Source organism: Xenopus tropicalis, chromosome 1, assembly GCF_000004195.4.
Source record: "Xenopus tropicalis strain Nigerian chromosome 1, UCB_Xtro_10.0, whole genome shotgun sequence".
Lineage (NCBI taxonomy): Eukaryota > Metazoa > Chordata > Amphibia > Anura > Pipidae > Xenopus > Xenopus tropicalis.
Window position 1 is genome coordinate 190344044 of NC_030677.2, and position 14293 is coordinate 190358336.

Sequence of the window (14293 nt, forward strand, 5' to 3'; positions counted from 1 at the left end):
GATATGGAGGTAGAAACAATAGAAATTCTACCTCTACCTGCCGATTCAGCCCTAAACGTAGATTTTGCTTGGGTGCCGATCAAAATCTTTTAATACGACGAGACGTCCAATATCCGCAGCCTTTGCAATATCGGTTGTCTTGTCGAGCCGCCATACATGCACTGAATATCGTACCAAATGAGGCTTCATTCGATTATACCGGTGCTTGTATGGCCGGCTTAAGTGTGACAATGCCTGACAGCGAGGGCCGTATTCATGATAGCCAACCTTATTTTGTGATTAGAGATCTACTGAAGGACATACAGACTAAGCGGTGGAAACATTAAACCGATAAGGGACGTACTGCAGACAGGTAAGATTGAATTGCTAAACCAGCAGTAAAGAGATTACAAACGTTAAGTGAATCCATTGCCGAGAATGAGGCAATACACAAGCAAGCAGGGCTGGGCAGAAATAATCCGCAGTAATTAGAAAATGAACAGATGAAGGAGCCATTAAGTTCATAGCTTGCGAGTCACTACTGACAATCAGAAAGGATGAAGCCTGAGTCAGGGAGAATAAGCCGGTGGGCATTTATAAATCACTGGCGGATGGAGTACATAATGCTGCTGGAACTCTGACAAAGATGCAAGCGAGGGACTCGGTTAAGACGACAGCAGCCGAGGCTTTTGGCCCTGTGCAATGTTACACATAGCGATTGATTCGCCATGCAGCTGCTGGGATATTGAGAATGAAGGAACCCATTAATCAGCACACTGGCACAGAACTGAAATATTCCCCTTGTTCTGAAAGCTATTTTTTGGTGTATGGCCCACCTGCCAATAGCCTTGTTTGTGCTGCATACAAGGAGCGGCTAAGCATGACCTGCGGGACACGTGCTTGCCGTTATACTCCAATCACTTAGTTAATTACCTATATTTAGAATTAATTAGGAAAGTATTTGATGTTCTACTTTAGTACAGTTAAAGCAATAAAGAGTTAATAAATGAGCTGCAAACAACATGATTGGTTCACTGTCACACAAGTAAAATGTGCTTATCCATTATTGCTAATGGAAGGGATAAAATAATATATATACTATCTCAGCAACCAAGTACTCATCATTTATTCTACATAGGACTTCACTAGAAGCCCAGTACAGATCATATTTGTTTTAAAAATCATTTGTTCTACAAATCCACGGTTCCAACTACACTCAGAATTAAAAGGCCTTTGGAGGGTTCCATCGTTAAATAAGGACAAATTAAAAAAAAACACTTTTTGACATAAGCTTATTCTGCAGCGCTTATGTAAATAGGAGCATAAACACTATCTGAACTACCTCCTCCCCCCACGTCTTTTGCAGCCTCTTCCTAACCTGTTCCATTTTGAAGTGATGGATTCTGGGCCTTGAAGTTCCTCTTCTTCCAATTGTGGGCAGTGTGCAGATTCTCTGGAAAGCAAAGGGACTTATGTCCCAAAATCAATATTTATTATCCTCAGGACACTATAACTGTGTCAGTGTAAGTCACAAACAGCTCCGGATTTTCACAATAGCCTGTCAATAAATTCCCAGAGTAGTCTTTATGCATGTCTCAATTGCCTAGGACTGGGGGTACCCCCCAACCCTACTGCAACTGTCCAGTGGTGGACAGAGAGATTTTTTTAAAAAATTGCATGGTTTTTGTTCTGTATAGGCATCACGAAGAATTTTAGAATGGGAAACGGGGGTAGTATGTTATTTGGTCCCACTGGCTGCCTACATTAAAAATCAGAACCGGGGGGCTAAAATTCTAGGTGCCATGATGACCCCCTTCTTCTGACGCCATGGGTCCTAGAAAACCTGACCAAGGCATCAAAAAAGTGTAACAATTCACTATTAAAGCTACTGTTAAATAATAAATGGTACACTAAGCAGTGGGTAGTTATTGTTATCCATTATGACTATATCACATAAACATAGGAACATACTACAGACTGGTCAGATTCAGGCAAGTAGGTTTTTTAAAAACAAAGAAAAAGACTGTTTTCTGCCTGTAACATGAGAAAAGGTTTTTTTAGGAAAGTTTTTTCCTTAAATTAACTGGATAATTAAAGCTAACACTAATGTAAAGCCAGGGCTTCAGGGCACAAGCCTGCTGTCACTCAGTAATAAGTCGGATGTCATTGAATTTTCAATTGACACCATGATTCTATGCTTATGTTTTCGCTTATGTTTCACTTATGTTTTCCTCAGTTTCACTAGTTTTAAAGCTGCTTCTAGATTTAGCCTATACAGTATATATATATATATATATATATATATATATATATATATATATATATATATATATATATATAGGCAAGTGAGGGAATACAGAGTAATGGGAGATAGCTCTTAGTACAAGTTGATTGCCATCTTGGAGTCAGAAAGAATTTTTTTCCCCTTCTGTAGCAAATTAGAGAGGCTTCAGAAGGGTTTTTTTGCTTTCCTCTGGAACCTAGCAGGTTATATATAGGCATTAAGGTTGAATACAGGGTTATGGGAGATAGCTCTTAGTACAAGTTGATTGCCATCTTGGAGTCAGGAAGAATTTTTTTCCCCTCTGTGGCAAATTAGAGAGGCTTCAGAAGGGTTTTTTGCCTTCCTCTGGATCAACTAGCAGGTTATATATAGGCATTAAGGTTGAACTTGTTGGATGTGTGTCTTTTTCAACCTAACTTACAGTACTAAGTAAATCAAAAACAGTATCAAAGTACAGATTTCCAGCCACAGTGAATACAATACTACAGGGCAGTAACTCAAAATTCAAGCAGGAACTTATCATCCACCTTCTTCAGGAGCGTTTTTAGACTGATTAATGTCCACTGTAAGACTAATTTATATAGACACTATGCAAAACGTAGTTTATATGCCAACCAATGAGAACAGCAGGCCCCCTGCTTAAAGTACACAACAGAAATTAAACATGGATTTAGGCAATAGTGTGCACTGCAGAAATCTTGCAACTGAAATAAACATTTAATACTCTTGTATTGAAGGAAAAGAATCCCTAAAACAAGGTACAGCAAGGTACTTGGTAATCTAATAGTTGGTGTAGATTACATGGAGTTAGACACTGGAGGGACCCTAGCTACAAACCTACAGTTTCTCCTTGATGGTTCACATTCCTATCCATTCTACCGCAGGTTTCTCTTCCTGCACGTGGCATAATCAGGGGAGATGTTTTCTGCAACGAGTAGCGCCACATGCTGTAATGTTCTTGTTTATTAGAAAACCCATTAAGCCTCGTGTGAATGAGTAATTATTTCTCTTACCTCAGAGTACCACCATTAATGTTCCATCCAGGCCATCTTGCTTTAATCATGCTCTAAAAGCAATTTAAACCATTGTTCTGCTATCCTTGTTTACAGCTATGAAAGAGTAAAGCATAGTTGTTCTTCTTTGATTTGTTAGTTCTTTGCCACAGATCCAGAACTATGGATTTAATTTTAGTGCCTATAAACAGTTTGTCCAAAGAACTAAATTGTTCTCAAAAGATATACATTATGGTCAAACGTATACAGACAACTGCCTGTCTGACAGATTCTCCAACCAAGGGTGTTAATATAAAGTTGGTCCTCATTTTGCTGCAGTAACAGGCACTACTCTTCTAGAAAGTCTTTACACTAGATTCAAGAAAGATTCTGTAAATAGGATTTGCTTCCGCTTGGCCTCAAGAGAAATAGTGAGGTTGAGCACTGATGCTGGGTATCAGTTATTCAACTGCCATCTCAGAAAACTCATCCTGTACAGACCTCACTTTGAGAATGGGGGCAATATAGTTCTGAAACAGAGAAAATCCTTCTATAAACTGTTGACACAAAGTAGAAAACATATAACTGTCAAGCACGTAATTGACACAGTAGCCTTAAGGGTTGCTTTCATTGGAACCAGGGGCCCTGTACCGAGCCACAGCAAAGAGACTGCGACCATCATTTTTCCACCAGCAAATCTGACCATCAGAATTATGCACTTAGCTAGGCAGTGTTCCCCTGGCATCTGCCAAACCCAGAATACTATCAGACTGACAGATGGTAAAATGCCATTTAAAACACCAAAGAATGGGTTTCCATATATGACAACGTCTATAAAGTGAGGAAGCCTGCAGACCTACAGTACTGCTATAGAACTATAGTATCATGCTAGGTCCAAAGTGAGCAACCAAAACCTCCATTTGCCCACAAGCATGCAGGGCAATGTGCAACATATCACCTAAGTGACCACTCTTATTGATAGATCTACCAAATAAATGTTCTGACTAAAAAACAATAATATTACATTTTACATTTCATAAAAGGTTATTTATAGATAGTCAGTTAAGTACACAGATGTTTTATTAAAGGGGTTGTTCACTGTTGAGTTAACTTTTAATTTTGTTTTCAAATGATCTTCATTTTTTATTATTTGTAGTTTCAACAGCTATCTGTTTGCTAGCATCCAAATTAACCACGGAGTAATTTGAATGAGAAACTGGAATATGAATAGGGGAGCATAGTTCAGCAGTGTGAGAGTCACCGTGGATGTGTGAGACTGGGGATGGTGAGACACCCCAAAAAGGTTCTAGAGCGTCAAAGTTATCCTGGAAGATGAGAGTCCCAAAGTAATGAAATGTCATGAAATGCTTTGTTGAAATGCTACAGAACTGGGTTCCTGTGATGTGATGTTTATGTTGGAAAGAGTTTATCTAAAATAAACCTGTGTTTTTGCCAGAAGTCTCTATGCTCCAGATCCGATGCTTACCATGTCATACAAAAAATAAAGTGTACAAGCAGACGGCATGCTGCTCTATACATATATCTATATAATCATGATTTCTTCATCTTCCCTATTTCATTTAATTTGGAAATGAAATGAAATTAAAATTGCTTGTGCAAATCAATATGAACCTTTATGAATATAGGTATAATTGGCAGTAGCTTCCAATTGCGTCTCTTCTTTCATTTTCTAACTTGTCATGGTTCAAAACTAATTTCAAAACCTCACTTGTGCAATTTTTCACCCGTGATCATAAAGCAGCCCCCTGTGTCTTCACTGGCAGTATCCATTTATATTTACTCAAAAACATATTAGCACTATGACCTCAGTTGCCCTCTCCACCAATCAGATATAGACATTAATGCTATTTAGCTCCTGAGACCCTTAGGTGCTTTGAAGCATCAATGCCCATAATGCATGTCTCCAGACTTACGTATTTTCTGGGAAGAGTCTGCAACTGTGGGGCAGAGCATACAGTAAGGCAGGGTGGTGTCAGTAATGTTTTATATCAATCCACAGCCTCTAACTAAAGTTGACAGTCAGGAGCTGAAGATTAGTAACAGTTGGATAATGCAGGCTGGTCTGGAAACAATACAGCTCCACACAAGGTATATTTTGCCCTAAACCCTGTGACCAATCAGAACTGCCTGTTGTGTTGTAAAGGATGTTTTTCTAGATCAGTGCTGTCTAACTTCTGTGGTACCAAGGGCCGGAATTTTTCTGGCCTACATGGTGGAGGGCCGATAATGGAAGCCAGTTTTAACCACTCCCTTTTTTAAAACTACACCTACTTTAAACCACACTCATGTTATCACAAGAGCTTTTAAGACCATACCCACATCAAAGGTGGTAGCGCAGCAAAAACTCAAATGGTTGGTTTAGGGCTATCACCCTTCATTCATATGTGTGTCATATTAAGACACCCTTAAATCCATATGCCTCCTCCTCCCCTGTGGATAGCACAGCAACCCCCAGCACATAATTACACACCTTATGGACCATTTCAAAATGGTAACAAACTTCCAGAACAAACCCCTGCCAGGTTCACCTCCCACAGGCAGCATAGAGCAAGCAGGGTATGGTACACACAGGCAGCATAGGGCAGGCACAGTATGGCTCACACAGGCAGCATAGGGCAGAGTATGGCACACACAGTCAGCATAGGGCAGAGTATGGCACACAAAGGCGGGGTAGGGCAAGCAGAGTATGGCACACACAGGCATCATAGGGCAGACAGAGTACTGCCTGTGTGTGCCTACTCTCCCTGCCCTACCCTGCCTGTATGTGCCATACCCTGCCTGCCCTATGATGCCTGTGTGTGCCACACTCTGCCTGCCCTATGCTGCCTATGTGTGCCATACTCTCCCTGCCCTATGATGCCTGTGTGCCATACTCTCCCTGCCCTACCCAGCCTATGTGTGCCATACTCTGCCTGACCTATACTGCCTGTGTGTGCCATACTCTGTCTGCCCTATGATGCCTGTGTGTGCCATACTATGTCTTTCCTATGTTGCCTGTGTGTGCCATACTCTGCCCTATGATGCCTGTGTGTGCCATACTCTGTCTGTCCTATGTTGCCTGTGTGTGCCATACACTGCCTGCCCTATCCTGCCTGTGTGTGCCATACTCTGCCTGCCCTATTCTGCCTGTGTGTGCCATACTCTGCCTGCCCTATTCTGCCTGTGTGTGCCATACTCTGCCTTCCCTATGCTGTCTGTGTGTGCCATACTCTGTAAGCAGTCACAGCAGTCAGACAGGTGGGGGGCCACACAGACGGGGAGCCGCAGACCGCCAGTTGGATAGCCCTGTTCTAGATGATCAATGCAACTACTGTGCAATAAACCAATGGAACTTCTCTTACTGTTTCATAGACACTCAGTTCCCTCAGTTCCACTAATTAAGGTCTCCCTGTTGAGAAAATGATGGTCTCCTGGTTAATCAATGTAAAAGTCCTGGGAGAATTGTACTTTTTTTCTTAACAGAGGCTGCAAATTCATTTGCAGTAGCACATTAAAATGACCAGATGACAACTTTTCAATTCAAATGTGTTTAAAGCATTTTCTGGAGAAATGTGCATTTCTAGCTAAATAAATGTTTTTTTTTTATATATATATTTCCTGCAGGCAGCTGATAAAAGCTAAATTTGGCACCTTTTGTAGTTAAAAGCATTGCCACTGCTATGGCTACAAGCCCAGGCGCAGCAACACAGGGAAGAATTTGACGCTAAATATCAGTTCAGTTAGTTTGGTTTCCTTAAGTTGCCTCATATCTACCCCAATATTTTTTTTATTTCTTTAAAGAACGGCATTATAGCAGGGGACAAGAGGGGGGCTGATTTTAGAGAGAGGCATTTGGTTATTGAGAGGTGCCTATGTGTTGTGGCCTTTCTTGCAATGCATACGTTTCAAACAGCAAGGCCAGCCCTATAGAAGATCCCAGATAGGGTGGTTCATTCATTTATGGTTGGTAGTTTCAAAGAATACTAATTGGCTCTGAAAGATATTCCTGAAATCACAGCCTGGATGGCAAAAGAAGGTGAACACGTAATTGTTATGCTAGATATCCTTCATATAGTATCAGGGTTACTGCTACATCAAAGGTGGCACATACCTTATTATTAAGGGCCCCTGAATTTTGGATCAAGTGGAAAGCTTGTTTTACATTGTATTGCAGCCAGTCATTGACTATTCATGTTATCCTTTCAGGCCTCAAATAAGAATAGCTTCATTACTCAGAAGACACATTTTAGGCCCAAACAGAACAGACTGTTTGCAGTGGAGGTAATGGAGTCTGTCAAGTGTTTTTTCTCTAAATGCGTTGGAACCAATACGCATTTTTTGTACTAAATGCATTGGAGTCATTCTGTATCTGTTGAACTGGAAATGTTTGCTCCTCCCTACCATGCACTGCTCAGGATTGATGCCATCTCTTGGCTCGAGATTCACGTATTAGATCTCTCATATAGAATCACGGCAATGTTTTTCTTTACACACAGCAGAAAAACATTGCCTAGAAAAAGTAACATTGCCTAGAAAAAGTAGAAGGGGTAGAATTTTAATGATTTTGTGGGCCATTTATTGTGGGTTGGGCAAGGAAACAGCTTCATTAAAGCAGTGATGCCCAACCAGTGGCTCGTAAGCAACGTTACTCATCACCCCCTTTGATGTTGCACCCAGTGGCCATAAAATAGGTGCCCATTTTTAAATTTCTGGCTCGGAGGCAAGTTTTGGAAGCATAGAAACACAATTTTACTTCAAGGAGAGCTTCCGACAGGCTAGCAGTCCCCATGGGGCTACTAAATAGCCAATCACAACCCTTATTTAGCATCCCAAAAGAACTTTTTTTTTCATGCTTGTGTGGCTCACCAACACTCTGTATATCTGAGTGTAGCTCATGAGTAAAAAAGGTTGGGGATCCCTGCATTAAAGGGACGAGTCAACACAATCATGACAGCTTGGATCTGAACATAATAAATTATTATTATTATCAAGTATTTCTAAAAAGCCATGCAGCACTGTGCATACAAAGAGTTGGTCACATCGATATACAACTACAGGCCCATACAAGAGGACAAATAAAGTGCTGCACTTTGGGTTTACAATAGATGTAAGTCTGGGCTAAGACACAAAGGCAATACTCTGGACACTAATGGTTAAAGTTTTTCTGTAAAAGCACCTGGTAAAATAGGAAAAAATAACAAATAAAAAAAGGTTTGACACCTTGGAGCTGCACTGGGCCATAAACAAGACATTTGACTCCATTGTGAAGCTTTTACAGCCTTGGTACCCAGCCCCAGGTGCTCTTATTTGATTTCTCTGATAATCAATAAATTAGGATTTGCTTTGGCAGCTTCAATGCTCGCTAAAAAGATGAGTTCACAGAAAGAACAGTATTGCAGTCCAAGTATCGGCAATTGGATTATTGCCTTTATAGAACTTGCTGTCTTGGGGGAAAATCACTTTAGATAAAGAGATAGTGGATTTATTTGACAGGAAATGGCCCTGTTTAAATGGCTGTGGGCATAAAAAAACCGCAAGAGAATTAATTTCAGTGTGTTCCTTATAAGTTTAGATAAATACCATTGCTACATGTAATACGGCATTTACTAAATGCACCCTAGTTACTAACCATTAAGGCTCCTATTGTAATGCTACAAAAGACACTCAGAAATATAAGGCTTAGCATGACTTAATTCACAATATTTGAACTGATCATGTTCTTTATAGAATAATTCCTCTTTAAACTGCTCTCCTTTGTCTATGAAGCTTCTTATTCATCCAGGTCATGACATACAGTATCTAGTAGAATTAAGTCTAATTGAGTCTAAAGCAATTTGTATTTGGATAGAAAACTGACTGAAGGATAGATTACAAAGAGTGGTGGTATATGGAACATTTTCTAATTGGACCAGTGTGGTTAGTGGAGTCAGTCCTTGGTCCTTTGGTTTTTAGCTTGTTTATTAATGACCTGGAGGTGGGCATAGACAGTACTGTTTCTATTTTTGCTGATGACACTAAATTGTGCAAAACTATAAGTTCCATGCAGGATGCTGCCGCTTTGCAGAGCGATTTGACAAAATTAGAAAACTGGGCAGCAAACTGGAAAATGAGGTTCAATGTTGATAAGTGCAAAGTTATGCACTTTGGTAGAAATAATATAAACGCAAACTATCTACTGAATGGTAGTGTGTTGGGGGTATCCTTAATGGAGAAGGATCTAGGGGTTTTTGTTGATAACAAGTTGTCTAATTCCAGGCAGTGTCATTCTGTGGCTACTAAAGCAAATAAAGTGCTGTCTTGTATAAAAAAGGGCATGAAAACATAATTTTGCCCCTTTATAGGTCCCTGGTAAGGCCTCACCTTGAGTATGCAGTGCAGTTTTGGGCTCCAGTCCTTAAGAAGGATATTAATGAGCTGGAGAGAGTGCAGAGACTGCAACTAAACTGGTAAAGGGGATGGAAGATTTAAGCTATGAGGTTAGACTGTCGAGGTTGGGGTTGTTTTCTTTGGAAAAGAGGCGCTTGCGAGGGGACATGATTACTCTGTACAAGTACATTAGAGGGGATTATAGGCAGATGGGGGATGTTCTTTTTTCCCATAAAAACGATCAACACACCAGAGGTCACCCCTATAGATTAGAGGAAAGGAGCTTCCATTTGAAGCAGCGTAGGTGGTTTTTCATGGTGAGGGCAGTGAGGTTGGGGAATGCCCTTCCTAGTGATGTGGTAATGGCAGACTCTGTTAATGCCTTTAAGAGGGGCCTGGATGAGTTCTTGAAAAAGCAGAATATCCAAGGCTATTGTCATACTAATATCTACAGTTAGTATTAGTGGTTGTATATATAGTTTATGTATGTGAGTGTATAGATTGGTAAGTATAGGTTGTGGGTGCTGGGTTTACTTGGATGGGTTGAACTTGATGGACTCTGGTCTTTTTTCAACCCTATGTAATTATGTAACTATGTAACTTGTAACTAATTGAACTTTTTGAGTTTTCTTGAAGACATTTCATCCCTCATTCAATTGGCTTCTTTAGTTCAACATTACTGAAATGCATAATTGTGCGTTTTGGGGCCCAAATCTGTTCCGTGTACAGTATATGCACCCAGGCCGACGCAGTTGCTCCGGGTGCAGGCTCAGGGAAAGGCTCAGGACATCACAGGGGCTGATACTTGACCTGCAGGTAAACGTGTGGCATAAGCCTAAAGAGAGACTGACGTTTATCAGAGCACAAATCAGGAAACCAGGAAGAAATAGTCTACTTAATGACTAGTGTTATTGTTCACAAGAATAGCATCAAACAGTTTGGGCATCTGTACAGCTGTGCAGCAACATTTCTGGGGCTGCAGTCACCTGCTTCAGCGTCGGGGGCCAGGGGGACCCAAAAAATGAAAATTTTGCTCTTTTAGGGCAACTATCACCCCTACATTGTTTCTTCCACCAGATAGGGGTAACAATATTTAAAAAAAAAAAAAAAACTGCCCCTGCCAGTGCTGGGCTACCCGCACTGGGGTGACGCTTCTGGTGCAGGCAGCCATGTTAGTAGGTGTGCATGCACCTGACATAGAAGCAGTGAATGTCACCCTCCTATGTGTGGGCCCCAACATGGCTGCAGCATTGGGGGCTTCCTCCCAGTGAGGGTAGCCCATCGCTGGCAGGGGCAGTTTTTTTTTTTTTTTTTAAATAGTGTTTCCCCTATCTGGAGCCCACACCTCTGGTGGGGGAAACAATATATGGGTGATAGGTGCCCTGTCATGATTTTTATGGGGTACTTTTTATGTTTAAATTACACTGCTTACATTGCAAATAATTCATTCTGCCATTTAAAATTTTATTCTTGAACAAAAAAATGTATTTTTGGTTTCTTGTAATATTGGTGTGTAGGCGCCATCTCAGTGCATTGTGCCTGAGTCTGAGCTTTCAGAAGGAGCCAGCGCTACACATTAGAACTGCTTTTAGGTAACCTATTGTTTCTCCTACTCCCATGTAACTGGAGGAGTCCCAAGCCGGACTTGGATTTCTTGCTATTGAGTGCTATTCTGATATCTACTGGGAGCTGCTATCTTGCTCCCTTCTGATTGGCTGCTGGGGGTAAGGTAGGAAGGCAGCACATCAGTAAAGTGTGACTGAAATTTATTGGAGCACAGGTCACCTGGGAAATAAAGAATATGGCTAGCCTCATGTAAAATATAAAAAAAATCTGTATTTGAAAAACGGATTTCAATTCAGGATTCTGCTGGAGAAGCTCTATTAACTAATGTGTTTTGAAAAAAACATGTTTTCCCATGACAATATTCCTTTAAAGTTACCATGGCGTTTGTGCCCCTGGTAACTGGCCACTCACTGCCGCCTGAGGTAAGGGTCTCACTTTGCTTCATGGCAGTAGCGGCCCTGCATCTGTATAACATAGAAATAAAGGGGTAATTTGCTACCTCAAGTGCAGCCATGCTAAAATATAAATAACTTTAAATTAAGAATCCATTATAGTTTAGTGATTTTTTCATTATATGGACTGTTCTTTGGTGAGTATAACAGGATGTATTAACTGCAGAGATATCTCTGTGGAAAAACACAGCCTATATACTGTTTGCTGTTATACGTAAGAGCTCCTTTATAATAGTGAAACAAGGTGCAAAGAGTATTCTTAAAATCAACCTTCCCGTATGAACCCTAGGGGGCGCAATTTTGTGCAATGATTACACTCCACTCCTTTGGCCCCAAGCATTGGTAAATAAGCCCTTTAATCTGCTCAGTAATAAAAGTGAAAGCACAAAGAAAATGAATTCCCTTGGCCTGCCGAACACATACTGCAATCTCTATATATAGATTCTCCCAAGCTACGGCGCTGTTTACATAAATATCTCAGAATGTCAGTGCGTTCCCTTGCAGGAACAAGCAGCAACCTGTGACTGTTGGCGGAGTGTTGCCAACCCTGGTGCTTAGGAGCCCTCTGCTGGTAACATGTATGCAATTAGTACATTAAGGGGGAAATGAAATACAATTCATAAACAAAACAATTGCGCACAAATAAGAATAAAAATTAGCATTTTTCAATGTAATCATTTTAATTAGACGGTTATTGCATTGCAAATTTTAATTGTGCATTGCGAATGTTTAAGATGTGCATGAAGATGGCGTAATTGTTTGCAATCTCTATCCTACCGTCTGATGAGGGTTCTCAAAAGGTATATTATATTTGCACAAATGCAACATATTTCCCATTAGTGACATATACTACATTCCCCAATTAGAGAGTTAAGGGCTTATTGTGTGAAAGCAGTAGCAAAATTGGGCACACATTGACACCAGTGGCGTACTTATACCATGCTGGGGACCTGGCACGTACTGCTATCTCTGCCTGCTTCCCCATAGTGTCATGAGAGGGGGAATTTCTACACAGCTTAAAGGTGACCATACACGGGCCGATTCTAGCTGCCAATATCGGTTCCTTAGACTGATTCGGCAGCTTATCAGCCCGTGTAGGGGCAGTAACGGCAGGCCTGCCCGATATCTGGCCTGAAATCGACCAGATATCGATAAGGAAGGTTAAAAAATTTAGTCGGATCGGGGACCGCATTGGCTCGTTGTAATTCGTCGTTCTAATTCGATTGTTTGGCCCCAGGGCCAAATGACTGAATTAGCCTGAATTCCACCGATATCCCCCACCCTTAGGATCTTTACGTGTATGGCCACTTTAACTTCCACAATCACTAATGTGCCCATCCAGCCTGCCTATTTGAATAGCGTACATGCACACAAGGTAACCCTGAAACGACTAACAGCCTGGACGTGGCCATAGTTCCAGTCATTGCAGCCATAGCCACCACTTACTTACACCAAGGTGACCAGGTATTAATGCCGCTGTTACTGAGGCAATGTACTGGAAGTTTATCATTTGCACATAAAGGCAATAAAAACAACCGGAAACCATAATGTGGGCAATTTGCCAAAATAGACCCTAATTGGCATGTACATAGTTGTATTGTATGCAATTTGTTGCAGATGCTGCCTAATATTATGCTACACATAATATACTGTTTAAAAGTGTAGGAGGAAAAACAATATTTCATATAGTAAAGTCTTTTTAGACTCACTGAGGGCTGGGCCCAGCAATGAACTGCATCATAAAGAGCAGTATCATTTTACTAACATTAGTGCAGAAAACCTCATTTGTTGTAAGTCGTCTGCGCTGGGGGTTTCAAGATATTGCCATTTAACTCTATGGCAGAAGGCAGAGGGAGATTTTGGGCATTGTCGGGGGCCAATGATTGGAACATACGATGGGCTTATGGAGAACTGTCGGAGGAGAAATGCATTAACATACCAGTGCTGTCCTTGCCCGATATTATTTTCAAAACTGCCCAATAGATATGATTTTAGGTCAGGCAGGCCCTCACTGGTGACTTGGTATGGTGGTGCAGAGTCTGCATTTTTTTATCCACCTGTGTGTGGCCATGTTTAGTCCTTAAACCTTTCTATACTTTCCAACTTTTTTTTAAATATAAATCATCCTGTATTGCATATTTAACGTCAGTTTTAATGCCAATACCTTGCATGCAATACTAAGCATACATATAGATATTTTTTTTTCCCAAGGATATTCTTGCCAGAAGCCTTCTGCCTAAGCCCTTAAAGCAAATATTTTATATTTTTCCAGGTTTAAATGAAAAAAAAAATAATAATAATAATCCCGTGAGCTCAGTCTTTACTATTTCTACTCTTTGAATAAGCTCCAGCTTATTCCTTAGAGCTGCGCTATTTACGTCAGTAAAAAGTATACACACTGGAACAATACGTACAGAAGAGCCCTGTTAATGAGAAATGATAATCTCGATGGAGTTGAGTGAAAGTTCAGCCGCACAGCAGCTCCCATCAATAAATATACTTAGTGACGTGTGCTTCAGTGCCCAGTATTCCGGCCAAGAATGCTCCGTGTGGCTTGGCTGCAAACCTCAGGCTTATTTAGTGCTGCGGGTTTCATATTCTTTGTATGTTAATATTCATTTACTCCTCATTTTAGTTTATATAGCTATAGCAGT